General features: G+C 41.7%; 1 protein-coding gene across 9 annotated transcripts in view; it reads right to left on the bottom strand.

The window, feature by feature from the left end:
• Positions 1 to 13,206, bottom strand: part of LOC109863689 (ankyrin repeat domain-containing protein 50) — a 62,440-nt gene that overhangs the window by 28,257 nt on the left and 20,977 nt on the right. The window lies entirely within an intron of this gene.

Genomic DNA, 13,206 nt, shown 5'->3' with positions numbered 1-13,206 from the left:
GCACATGCAACCTCCGAAATAAGTTATTTAAATGCATAAATGTATATGCGCGCTCACACGCGCGACCATCCGCTACGAATGAAGCGAAATTGGGAAAAGAGCATTCCGTTGCTGCGTTTGTTTGTTTCCAATACACGCGTATACGCGATGACATCGAAAGAGCAATATTATTTGCGATAACACAGGTGGTACTTTTTTTTTCGAAAAAGAGAGATACGTTTCTCATATTTTTATACGCTTTTTTTTTGAGCAAAGTTATATATTTTTCTTTTGAAACACGCGAATATACAAAGTCCATATTGTTTGTGCGAGTTAGAAATGTCAGCGTTTTGATTATATTCACCGCAGAGCTTGAAAAAAAAAAAAAAACATGCTGTGAAAATGTTTTCTTGAGCATTCTCTCGATCGCCAATTGTTGCGATCTCCGTTGGGATAAAAATTTCGCAGTACTCCGGAAAACAAAAATGTGAATTTTTTATTCTCACTCTGTGATTGATTCTCAGAACTGGCGGCTTTATATCCCACATAAACCGAACGAAATCCGAACTTTCGATGCTTTGCTGCTCAACAACGTCATCGTGTGACACGAGCGTGATCGTTGCGAACACATGGCGCGAACACACGGGATCACGGGAAGAGAGTCGACAACACGACGTGCGTCGTGTGTGACGCACGTTGCGCGCGCGAAAAGCGTGTACACACATTTCCGGGCGCGTCGGTCGTCGAGGACATCGGAGTAGAGAAACCGAGAGACATCCGGTACAATACCCTCTCGCTCGTCGTCCGCTTATAATGGGCCGCTAGTTCCTCGCATTGTTCGAAGGTTACATTATACATTACAGCGACGACCGACGCGACATTTCCAAATGCGGAAGTCTCGTAGGACGGATATCTCTGCTCTGTGCGTAAGTAAAGTGAAACGACTCTTGAAAAGAAGTGCTCTGTCTGCTCTAATTCCGCAACATACCGGTTTCCTCTTTCTTGTTTTCATTACATTTAGCAATTTATATTTCCACACATTTTTTATTTCTTCTCACTTGTTATACTTATAATTTTTTGTCATTTTTTTTTATCTTTAGAATAAAGTTTATAAAATATTACGCTTGTATACACATGACATCGGAGTTACGCACGAAATGCGTGCGCAAGGTTCATCATCGCGTTTCCGGTCGCGCGGAAGCCCGTTGGCTGATTAGTTCGTTCTGCATCGGACTTCATCCACCTATGGTTTGCGCACAGCGCGCGTAATGAATTTCATTCTGTCTCGCACACACACACACACACACACACACACACGGACATTATTAGCCTCGAGGGTAGCTCTAGCTGTGCCGCGCGGACGACGCACAGAAGAGACGAACGACTCATTAGGGAAGTGTTCTCCGGCTTTTGATCCGTTCTCATGCAGATTCACTGCCGGTGTATATGAATATATACCTGATTGCCACGGATAACGGGCTTTGCTAACTCTTGCGTCCGTGTATGACACAATCCGACGACAAATCCGAAACGCCGCGAGCTTGAGCTGAACGTTAACAAATCCGTGAATTCCTCGATAAGAAAATTGCCAGCAAGACACGTCAATATTAATTCGAAATCGTTTGTTTCGCGAGAAGAAGACAATTACTGCAAAAGTTTTGAGTAATTAGAATTTTTTGTGCTGTATTTGCGCGCGGACAGGTAACATAAAATCCCCACCTTACGCTACACGAATACAAGAGATAGAGAGAGAGAGAGAGAGAGAGAGAGAGAGAGAGTAAACATACGCGCAACGTACTTTTCAGCGAAGAATCTCATTTTACGCTGGCGAGGTAACTTCCAATTTGAAAATTAATCACTCGAGAAAAAGAGAGAGCGGAGTGTGTATTCTGTTCTTCGCGGCGCGCGTTTTCCCTGCGCTCTCGTTGCTCTCGCTTGACAAGCAACGAGATTAATATGAGAATAATTCATCTCCTCTCCCGAAGATAAGAACTCTATCTCTCTCGCATTCCGCTAATCTCGCGAGCGAGGCGCGAGACTAATTTATTCCGTGTTACATCGTCGTGTACGGGGGGGGTTTACACGGGAGGTAATTAATCTCTCGCGATCTTGGTTGCGGCAACAGCAACCAAGCGAGGAGCGAACGCGATTGAGACCGACGAGATCGCGTCGCACAGGAGCTACTCGATTTTTCATTCTCTATCCCTCCCGTGTGTTGAGCGCAAAGACCCAAAAAGCCACACTTTGGAATAATCGTCGTTAAGTGTGTTCCCGATCTGTCTCTGTGTGTGCTTCGAGGGCGTAACGTGTGTGCGTGTGTGTGGGATACGCACACGTTGAAACGGTGGTGCACGCGCCCGCATGTTTAATTCATGACGATGCATTACTCATTCATTCATGCGATCATGCGGAAGGCACTTCCACGAAGAACGTAATAAGATTCTAGAAGAGGATATCTCTTTCTCTTGTTCTCTCTCGCTTTTCGTCATATACGTGACATATCGTAAAACGTACGGCGCCACGCGAGAGTAAGAACGACATAAATCGCGTAGACTACCAAATAAATAACGAAGAATCTCTCGCATACGAAATAGCGTCTTTTTTGTTTTGCGCGCGCGCAAATATAAACCGCGTTATATTCGTCTTTAATACAAAAGGACATATTGTCGGTTATATATACATCGCGATAAGAGAAGCCGGTATAGAACACACGAAGCCCGTAATGAGAGGGGGAGCCTAATAATCCTTGCTCGCGAACTCGACTCATTCGTTCAATCAGACCTCTCTCTACGTGACTCATCGTCGTGAACACCAAGGCCTTTTGAGGCGAAACTTTCGAAAAAAATTATATTCGTGTCAAGAATTACCTTTGATTGCTCTAGGAAGCATCCGCCGTCATTATAACGAGAGGATTATTATATGTATTTCTCTCTCCCCCTCTTTCTCTCTCTCTCTTTCTCTCTCCCTCTTTCACTTCGGATACTCTATCGAATGCGTTGCGGATCACAGACGAGGCTTTTGTACCGAGTGCACATATGCCGTGGCCATAGAACGCGATTAAACCGGGCTTCCGAATGTGTGGTGGTGCGCGTTACATTCCATCAAGGGGTTTCACAGGGGTCAAAAAGAGATTCGCCGGATGAAAAAGTTAGGGGAAACGTATCCGACTCTTTTTTGAGGCATATTGTTACGGACGATTTCGAGATCTATCCTATAATAGACCCCGTGCGTTTTTATGTTCATCGCCAAACTGAAGACTTTCACTACTGAAAGTCTTTACATGTACTACAGGTTTTCATAAACAAACGCATGCAATTTGTTATCAATGGTTTATAATATATAGCATGTTCTAAAAAAAAAAAAAAAAAAAAAACAGAAGTCTGTGAAAGTCAAAACAAAACGCATTACGTAATGTTGCGTGCTGCCGAGACGGGACATTTAAAGTGTGTGAACTCATCCAATGTTTTCTCTCACTTGAGATATGATTCATCTCGAGAATCATCATCGGGAATAAAATTGACGCGAAGAAAAAAAGATGCAAATTTGTCTCTCTTATCTAATCTACCGTTATATACATCTTGCAAAGCGATGTTATATTTAGCAATAAAGGTAGTAGGCACCCTTCGCTGTTCTGGGAGTCGATAAAACTTGCTCGTCGACGACGACGACGACGACGACGTCACTCACGTCTCGTGCCAAAAGTTTCGGGCGCGGTTGAGCAAAAGTTGCGACATTAGGACTAGGAACGGGAGTCCAAAAAAAAAACAAAAAAAAAACAGAAGGAACTCGGAAATATATTTCCTCACTCTTCCACGCGGGATTTGTATAATCGACGCATAAAAAGAGAGAGAAAGAGAGAGAGAGAGAAAGAGAGAGAAACTCGTTTAAAGTCGCCTTCGTCTTTTATATAGTGGTTGCCGAGGTGGCTGCAAGGAAAATCTAGTCAAACTTCATAGAACGTAACGAACACACGGGAAAATATAACGACGTTCTCACACCGTTAGATCCGAGACTGCTCCGAAGTTAACTCGGATCTTCTGTAACTTCGACAAGGCGAATAATAATAATAATTTTTCTCGCTTTTTCATATCGCCTACACGCATGTTCACGAAACGTTGCCAGAGGCAACGCTGCTCTTTTCAAATTTATGAAAATACATCTACGAAGAAAAACTTGTGCATATATACATATATACATCAACTTTTTTCAATAAATTACGTATCTAGTCCGTGTATCTCGAAGATACGGTATAGACAGATCGATACTCTCTTCTTGGTTCGGCGATGTCGTCGGGGGACCTGTTTGTCGACGGCGATCGATAAGGTGCGACCCGATTTAGTCAAGATTCCGACGGGAGGCGCAATTCTCCAAACCACACTACGCCAACATTTGAAAAGCACGCAAATAAATCGAACGCTTTTTTGTGCTAAACTACATCGCGCCATCTCGTTAGCGCAATCGGAACAGTATTTTCCTCTTTTATTTACGCTTTTCCACACGAGTTTGTACCTAAGAGATAACAGCAATTAAATTTATATGTGCAACTTAATTGTTAATATAATACAACTTTTGTATACAAACATTTAATACCGCATTTCCATTTGCGGCGAACCAAGTGCGAGTGCGCCGATCGGTGTGGACGAAGGAGGAATAAAAGTACGAGAGAGCGAAACATAAACATCAGCTAGAACAGCTCGTTCATTACGTCTGCAAATTACTGCACACGGCTGTGTTACTGTACAGTCGCGTGCAACTTCCGATGCGACGCGCTGTGTTGTTGCCTACACTCGCCCTGGTTCGCTGCGCCTACATAGCATACAAGTCGTCGTTGCATTTGCACCGTAGACAATCGAAAGCAACAATAACGTCGTTCTGCAGCGAACCCGTTACACTTTCTAAAAGTTCTAACGCGCGAGTATACGGGGAGCGCATACGTCGCGTTAAAAAAGATCCGAAAAAAACCGAGAGATTTTGACGAAAATTTTCTCGTGTGTAATTTTGATTTTTTTTTTTTTTTCACGAGTTTATACACAAAAGTTTTTTCACAAAATTACGAGATTTTTCCCCGAAATTATTTTCTCGAATCCAGTGCGGGTGTAATAGTGGATTCTCAAAACCGTAACGTGTTATTTGTCCTCATCTAAATTCTAAATCTTTTCGCTTCGTGAAACTTAGCAGCAACATTCGCGCTTGACGGAGTATGCCGTCATCCGTGGTTTTTCGAGCGGACAGGCTGCCGGAAGCAACGTTTCCTTCCTCATATGTGTAAGGATAAGATAATTAAAACGTGTTAACAAACGTTGTTTCCGTCTCTCGTCTTTGCGCTCATTGACAATATCAGTGAAAAAAAAAAAAAAAAAAAAAACCAGGAACACATCGCACGAGAAAATCAGACGCAGAAAAATATCTCAATAATTTGTTTACGTTTTTGTTTGTATCAGTCGAACGATTCTCCGCGCGTGTGTTTTTCTCAAATTAATTTTGTCTGCTGGACACGCGCGCTGGATCGTTACCCGCGGTGCAGAACGATTGATATTTCGCCGCGAGACGTCTATCGCGGCCTATATCGCGTCGTAATCAATACGGGTGATAATAAAGAGACTACGAGAGGTGCGGCATCACATGAAACGCGCGCGCGATTGTGTTATCTGCTGTACCCGAACGCGACACGATGCGCAACAGACAAGTATCTGTGCTACGTACGGGAGCAACTTATGCAGAGTATTCATCCGTAAAGTGGGGCGCGCCGCGCGCTTTTGTAATTCCATCTCTGAAACGCTATCGCGCTACCGCAATGTCGGTAAAAGCTCGCGATAACGAGTTTAGTTTATCCTTCCTTCTCACTCGCGAAGTAAACTTTCGATCCTGAGACGCGCGTATTCGTGCGCGATTTTGTTAAAGAAAGAAATTGAACCGTAGTTCTCGTTGTAGTCAAAATTGTTGTATTTGTTATTAGACAGATAATAAATCGTCTACTTGTATCTTTGTTTTTTTTTTTTTTTTTTTTTTAAATAACATCAACGTCGAAAAAATATGGGAAGACTCGAGACCAATAAAAACTGCCGTCAATATATTTTTTGATACATATTTTTTCTGAATAAACACGACCGAGAAAAATTTTGACGTGGATTGATAGTAAAACGTACGAGACGCGAAAGGACCGTAATAGCTTCGTATAAAAAAGTCCATTGGAGGAAAAAATTCCGAAGATCTAAATGGGAAACGACGCGGTCTCTCAAATAAAATGTACGTACAAGTATAAATGTATGCGTAACGCATCCGTTTCAATCTCTCCCTTGCGCGAAGCGAAGCTTCAAAAGTACGTATTCTCCGATAGCGTGTAACAGCGGAACGATATAATTTTGTCGCACGACTGGATTTTGCCGAATTCGCTGTTTCAACTGCGGTAGCTGACGGTTTGCGAGTATCAGGTGTCTCGCGTCGTGTTTCTTTACCTCTTACACCCGAATACCCTCGTCGCTCCTCAAACTTATACGCATAAATCGCGAAAATAGAGCATCTCAGTCAGCAACAATTGCCCATGAACGCTCGAGTCGATCGGTTATTCGAATCTTGATAAATTCGTACGCGTGTCGTAAATCGCACCGCGAATTTCAAAACAAATTTTTCTAAGCGAAGAGTGTTAATTGAATTTACAAAACTTTGCTTAAATTTTCAGCGAATTATTTTTAATTCGTGCCAACGAGAACTTTTACTTTTTTTTTTTTCTTTCTACTGCACACGACACTCTGTCGTTTATTTTTAGCTTCGTGAATGTTCAATGTAAATTTTCGATTCCGCGATGTGAATCAGTCCGAAGTGATTCAGCTATATCAACCGTTATGTAAGGTCGTAAAAATGCCACTTTTTCCGCGCGGCAGCGGTCGCCGCCGCGCGAAATGGCGTTTACACTTAGAGAGAAATTCCACAGTGTGTGGAATCTCTCTCTCTCTCTGTAGGTAGGTATACATAATATGTGGATACGCGCGCACGTACGCGGCAACACACTCGGAGAATTTGCCTCGAAACTGCCGGTTTGTCGATTTAGGGAACGCGCCCCGTTCTCTATGCTCCTTCCCGAGTATATTTCTCGACAAGGAGTAAATTACGCGCAAGCGCAAATTATGCGACCCCCACGTCGCTTGTATGTATATGAGAGAGTTCCACACAGCTGTTATTTATTGCGACTTCTATAGTGCAATGTTATATGCACGAGAAAGGTTGCACACACGAGGTGGATACGCGCGCAGAAAGGGGCGGCGGGTGTGGTGATGCGTGGGGGGGTACACACATATATCGTAACTCTCGATTTAAATAACACATCGAACTTAAATATATATGTCGGTGAGAAAAAGCAGAGAAAGACAGAGAGAAAAGAAAATCACACAGATATCAAATAAATGAAACAGACGAATTTCGATAAACGGCGTACCGCAAAGTACACATTTATCGAAATATTACTGCTTCCGATATCGGAGATATCGGAACAAAGGAAAGAAATACTTCAAGCGTTCATCTCTCGTTCTTATATATATATATATATACTTATATACGAGTCGTTTGAGAATCGCGTAAATAGATCTTTCGCCGTCGATGTGCGGTGAGAAATCGACGAGATAAAGTGGATCGTAAAGTTAACGAACGAGAAAAGAATCGCGGAAGAACCGGATCTCACCATTTCCCGCTAGTTACGAACAATGCCGGATTACACGTATCGCAATTCTGACAGGCGTGCGTATCGATACCTACGTATCGGTATTTACGTACGTAGTATGATCAGGCAGAACAAGAAGAGGATACACAACGGGCGCATTGTTCGATGACACCTCGCGATCAAACGTACGTGCGTTTCTTGCGTGTCGTTTATGTTTTCTCTTCAGAAAAAGATCCCAGCATATATTTCAGCAAAGAATCACTTGTGACAAAATCACATTTACATACATGTTTTGACGTGGCGGGAAACGTTCGCGGGAATTTCGCGGCAGAAATTCGCTTGATGCACCACGGTCGAATCGATGTTAATTGAATTTTCAATGGCGCAAGAGTCGCGTTTAAAGTGCGCGCAAATGGGATTAGATATTCCCCCGGAATTACGGTAATGATGTAATTTTAGGAGATTGTCGCTTAATTTTAACTATTGAATTTCGCGCAGTTTAATCAAACTCGCGCACGTTCGCGCACGAAGGATACAAAAAAAAAAAAAAAAAAAAAAAATGTTCGATCATTTCTCGTATGGTATCGTAATCGCGCGCGGTTGAAGTATTCATTGCGAAATTTCACAGGCATCGCGCGTACGGTAAAAATCCGATTGACAGACGAATTGTATTGCGTTCTTTTTTTTTTGTTTAATCGCTGCAAATGGATGTTCGATCAAGTCGTCAGGCAGAGAGTAAATTCGCGCGTCGCGCTAGTTCCGCCATCATCGCGTGATGAATTAAACTGGATTCACAGCTATAAAGTAATGTCGCAGTTACGTCAACACGAACCGTTCAGAATCTCTTAGATTTTTAACTCTCTCGACGTATCTTTCGATGGGGTTAAGTCACTTCTCTGATCCGCATTTTACCTAATAATCGAAAAGTTGCTCCGCGTACACAAAAATATAACTGGAGAAATATTTTTATTTATATTTTAATTTTTCAATGTATTTGTTTTATTTACTTAAATATATTTAACTAAATGAACATGAACCCATCACGAACGATTCAGCCGGCGCCAACGAATAGTTAATAGAAATATTCGCACCGTCAACCGGGTTTTATTTCATGTAAGAATTTTTAGTTCTCGTTACGGCGCCGCGACATTATCTGTATATAGTGTGAATCCAGCTTTACACGGCTTACGTAACGAGTAGCACAGTAGTGTTGCACGCCGGTCGAAATTTACAACGGGCGGGTCCGTCTGGGATTTTCAGGAAAACGCGCAGCGATACCGCGAGAGCGCGCCGATCGATCGAATGTGCTCGGTTGCATTTTAACAGACGATACGTATACACGCAGATATGTTCAATTTGCACGCCGATGCACGTCTCTGTTGATTAATCTCTATCACTGTATAATTGCAATTTCGCAAATAACAAACGAGTGAAATATTCAATGCCGCTTTTATATTATGTTGATGCACCCAGCGTGCTGCACGTTGTTTGCTTCATTGTCCGGAAGTGACACTTTGCTGCTCATTATGATTTGTTCTAGTATATGTAATTTCTAATTAATATATTATACAAATACACGCTTTCTTTTTATTAATTTTTATTGTTCGTCAGATAAGTGTATTATATTGTCGTCGTTTTTTTCTACATTAGCTTTGCTTCGTAATGAAATTGCGATTATTACGAGGAACAGTCGCTCGCGGTAACCCACGCACCCCCCCCCCCCCGAGTCTTTTCGCAATACAAACTAAACATATTAACGCACGATTATGTTATTAGTATGATTCAATTATATCTGGCAATTAGTGTAATAATATTGCTAATGAAAATTGAATTCTAACAGTGCGGAGTTAAAAGTTAGACCGTTTTGTTTATGTGTACGCGCAAATATTTGTATAATTTCATCCAAATGTCATCTACAATCGGGAAGATAAGTTTTTCATAGTAAGAAAAAACAAATCACATTTCAAAATTCTCTCTTCTCGAAAATGTGATATTCGTTCGATGTAAAATGTTGCCGATTTAATTGACCGAAGTAGCACGGAATTCGTAACGCGCAAATGGCATAATTTGAGTAATTACGTTGACGTCATTGATAAATTAAGGGAATGGCGAGAGCGTGGGATTCGCAGCGTGGAAAAGCTTTTCTGGCTATTGTGCGAATCTCTCGCAGTTCGCGTTAATCCCCTCCCCGCAACACACAGACACAACATTTGTTCTTAATGTTGCTCCTTAATGAGCGTGTTTCATTTAACAAAAAGCATTTTTTTTCTCACAAGTTTTGTCTTGCTACAAGTGACTCTGTGTTGCACAAGTTCTTTATCAGTTTCTCTTTAATTAATAAATGTCTAAAAGAAGCGGATGAGAAGAACGTACTTGTATGTAAGCAGAGATTTTGACGTGTATATAAAATAGCTCGAGTAGATGATTTCGACGCGAAACAAAACTCAACAACTCTCGCGCGAAGAGACGATGAGTTACATAGAATACAAATGGTCAATAACCAAACGCCGAGACGGTAGTATTTACGTATTCTTCGCGTTACGCGTATTATCGTGTACTTTTTATCGACTCGATTGTCGTACGCACAGAGAGAAAAACAATTTATTTACACATTATATACGCGACCTCGTATATAACCGTGAACTGTCGCATTAAAATACTGGCGATAAATCGTATCAATTACCATATGCAAATGCGTGACAACAAAGAATCGTTTAATAAAAGTGTCTCATGAGTCACTCCGCGATCGGAGACGATTGAACTTCATTTCGTCTCGCAATCGGTTCGCCGATTGTAATTAATTAATTTGTACACACATCTCTCGTGTAAAACAACAAGGATATTTTCTCAATATTTTTGCGAAATAATTAACGCTTCTTGAAGATAAAGAGTAAAATATACGTAACAAAGAGTTTGTGAGTTATTGTTTCCAGAAATAAAATTTTTTTCATATACTGTGTAAAAACTGCAACGCCTCTCTCTATTGTCAAAATATATCGATTACGCAAATCCACTGCGCATTGCAAAAACATCATATCTGTAATGCAATTAGCCGCGAGATTTGTTTGGCGTGCATGCTTATTAGTAAACGCCCCACCCGCGACGTTACAATGCATATCCCCATGTACGTTGTTACCTTGCAACCGTACAAGGTAATAAACACGATCTCATTAATGAGTAAGGTACATAACACACATGCACACAATGAAGTATCTGTCGTTCACACTGATTATTGACATTGGAAGCGAGTGAAATCGCATCGTGGCGAAATAGAAATTACAGTCACGTATTACAGTCGCGTATTAACTCTCCACGTGTTACGATCGATTACCGACAAATTTGTTATGGTACAAAAGTCTCGAGATTATCTCACAGATAATTTAAGTGTGTGTGCGTGTGACAATGAAAACTAACGTTCGTTAAATTTCTCCAAATTGTGAGAAGCGACGAAAAATCTGTGTGTTACACGCAGTACATATCTATCTAAAAGACATTCGAACAAATAATTTCTGTGGTTATTGACGTGCGAGTCGTCGAGGAAAAGCCACTCGATACTCCGAGAGATACCTGTGACGATATACAACCCACCCACGGAAGTGGTATACTGATTGCCGACATATAAAACCTATTCCGTCGGTGTTTCTCGTTTAAATATGGAAGCACACGGCCGTTTTATTCCGTCCCGCAAAACGCGCGAAGACAGATCTTCGAGCTGCTCCGAGGAGAATCGTTCGCGATGCGACGAACGCGCGATCTCTCTCTCTCTCTCTCTCTTTCTGTTTGTTTTACGATTGCGGAATAACTGCCGGGTGCGCGAGAAAAATTATATAAACACACAAGTGTGGAAATAACTTCTCTCTTCCTCGCCGAGAAAATTACGTCACATCGCGAAATAGTTTAAACGCTCGCGAAAATAGCACGTACGCGGCGTGTACTTCTTCGAGATTTGCTGCAGTTTTTTTTTTTTTTCAATTTTTTCAATTTCTTCCCTTCAAACCTCAATTTTGCGATCTGTTTAAGATCCGGTTACGTCGATGCTGATTGGTTCGTTTGTCAGTGATTTTATTTTCTACGTCTGACGGACAAAGGATCTATAAAAAGCGCGATAGCGACTGATCAATCAATTGATCCGCGTTGCTTTCAATTTGTAATCGCGCTGATGGACAAAGTCAAACCTTTCTCGTGTCTACGCTCGGGAATATATGCGCAACACGCCTATATGTACATACAATATATATTACACACATGTGGGACGTGCCTATTTCATATTCGACACGGCTATATGTTAAAAGGCAGCAATAACGGAACCATCATCGGATATGAAAGTTAACATTGCGTAAAGCTATATTAAAAAGCAATTCCGCATTATCTTATTATTGTTGCATTGAAGTAATTTTCCTTCATCAAAACTGTTTCTGCATTTTGTTGAATGTTGCAAAACGGCGCGAATTAACGCCGGTATCAATAAAGTATCCGATCAGTTTAGATTCGATAGAACACAAATAAAATTGACAACGTGATCCTCTCTCTCTTTCTCATACACACACACACGCGCGCGCGCGCGCGTACAAGCAAATGATTTATTCGTTACCATTTTGTTCGTATTTTATGGATCGCACGCTTCAACTTCTATAGAGAGAGAATGGTCGTATAATAAAACTCCCACTCTCTCCGTCTCTCGTCCTCGTGCGCAGTCATCTCGCGCAATGATTCACGATTGGCCGCAATAAACGATTGAGATACTGCACACTTCTTTTTCACGGAAGTAACGTAGAACAGTCCGCGCATCGGAAAATTAGTTTCACCCTTTTTCTCACCCGACGCAGCGATTATAACGTACCTGTATCAAATGGCACATAAGGTGAACCATATATAGTCTCCGTCTATAGTTGCAACTGCACGAGTAATTACGCGTTTAATTGCCGCATTAATCTCGAGGGGAAAAAAAATACGATCCGATAGGAAGCGATATTTTTCGCTCAACGATTTTATTCGCGATTATCCTTGAATCTATCGTTCGGCGCCAGGCTAATTCGACGCGAGCCAAAGATAAAAAAAAATCAATTAAGTAACTGCACATACGGGATGTAACCCAAACGTATTCGCGCGCACTTTCTCTCTCCTTCTCGGTTGATTGAAAAATAATTCCTCTCCTTATTTCTCGTTTAGTTCCGAGTATAAATTTCGTTTACACCTGAAAATTTACGACATTACACGCGTAAAGCTCTAGGACGCGATTACACAACACACCTGCCACGCGAGTTTACGAGTTTCATTCGCGTGAAATTCAAAATTTCAAACGCTTTGTTCATTTTCCAAATAATTTCCCATTTGTGTCCAAAGCGCGTTTGACGAATTCGCGGCGAACGATACGTGTCCGGGTGGGGGGAAAAATCGTCGCGTCGATCCGAGATATGTGAGATACGTAATTTCAAACGAAACGTTTGCCGCTACAAAGTGACCGCTTTAGCAAAGCGGTTTCCATCTGGCATATACACACAGTCTGTACGTTATACATATCTGCGCGTTCCAATATTAAATTCACGCGCATTCCAGGGCGCGGTCCGCGAACT

The sequence above is a fragment of the Pseudomyrmex gracilis genome, unplaced genomic scaffold (assembly GCF_002006095.1).
Source record: "Pseudomyrmex gracilis isolate BER0280 unplaced genomic scaffold, ASM200609v1 scaffold_12, whole genome shotgun sequence".
In the NCBI taxonomy this organism is placed as follows: domain Eukaryota; kingdom Metazoa; phylum Arthropoda; class Insecta; order Hymenoptera; family Formicidae; genus Pseudomyrmex; species Pseudomyrmex gracilis.
Note: the sequence above shows the minus strand (reverse complement) of the source record. Positions and strands in the feature narration are given on the sequence as shown.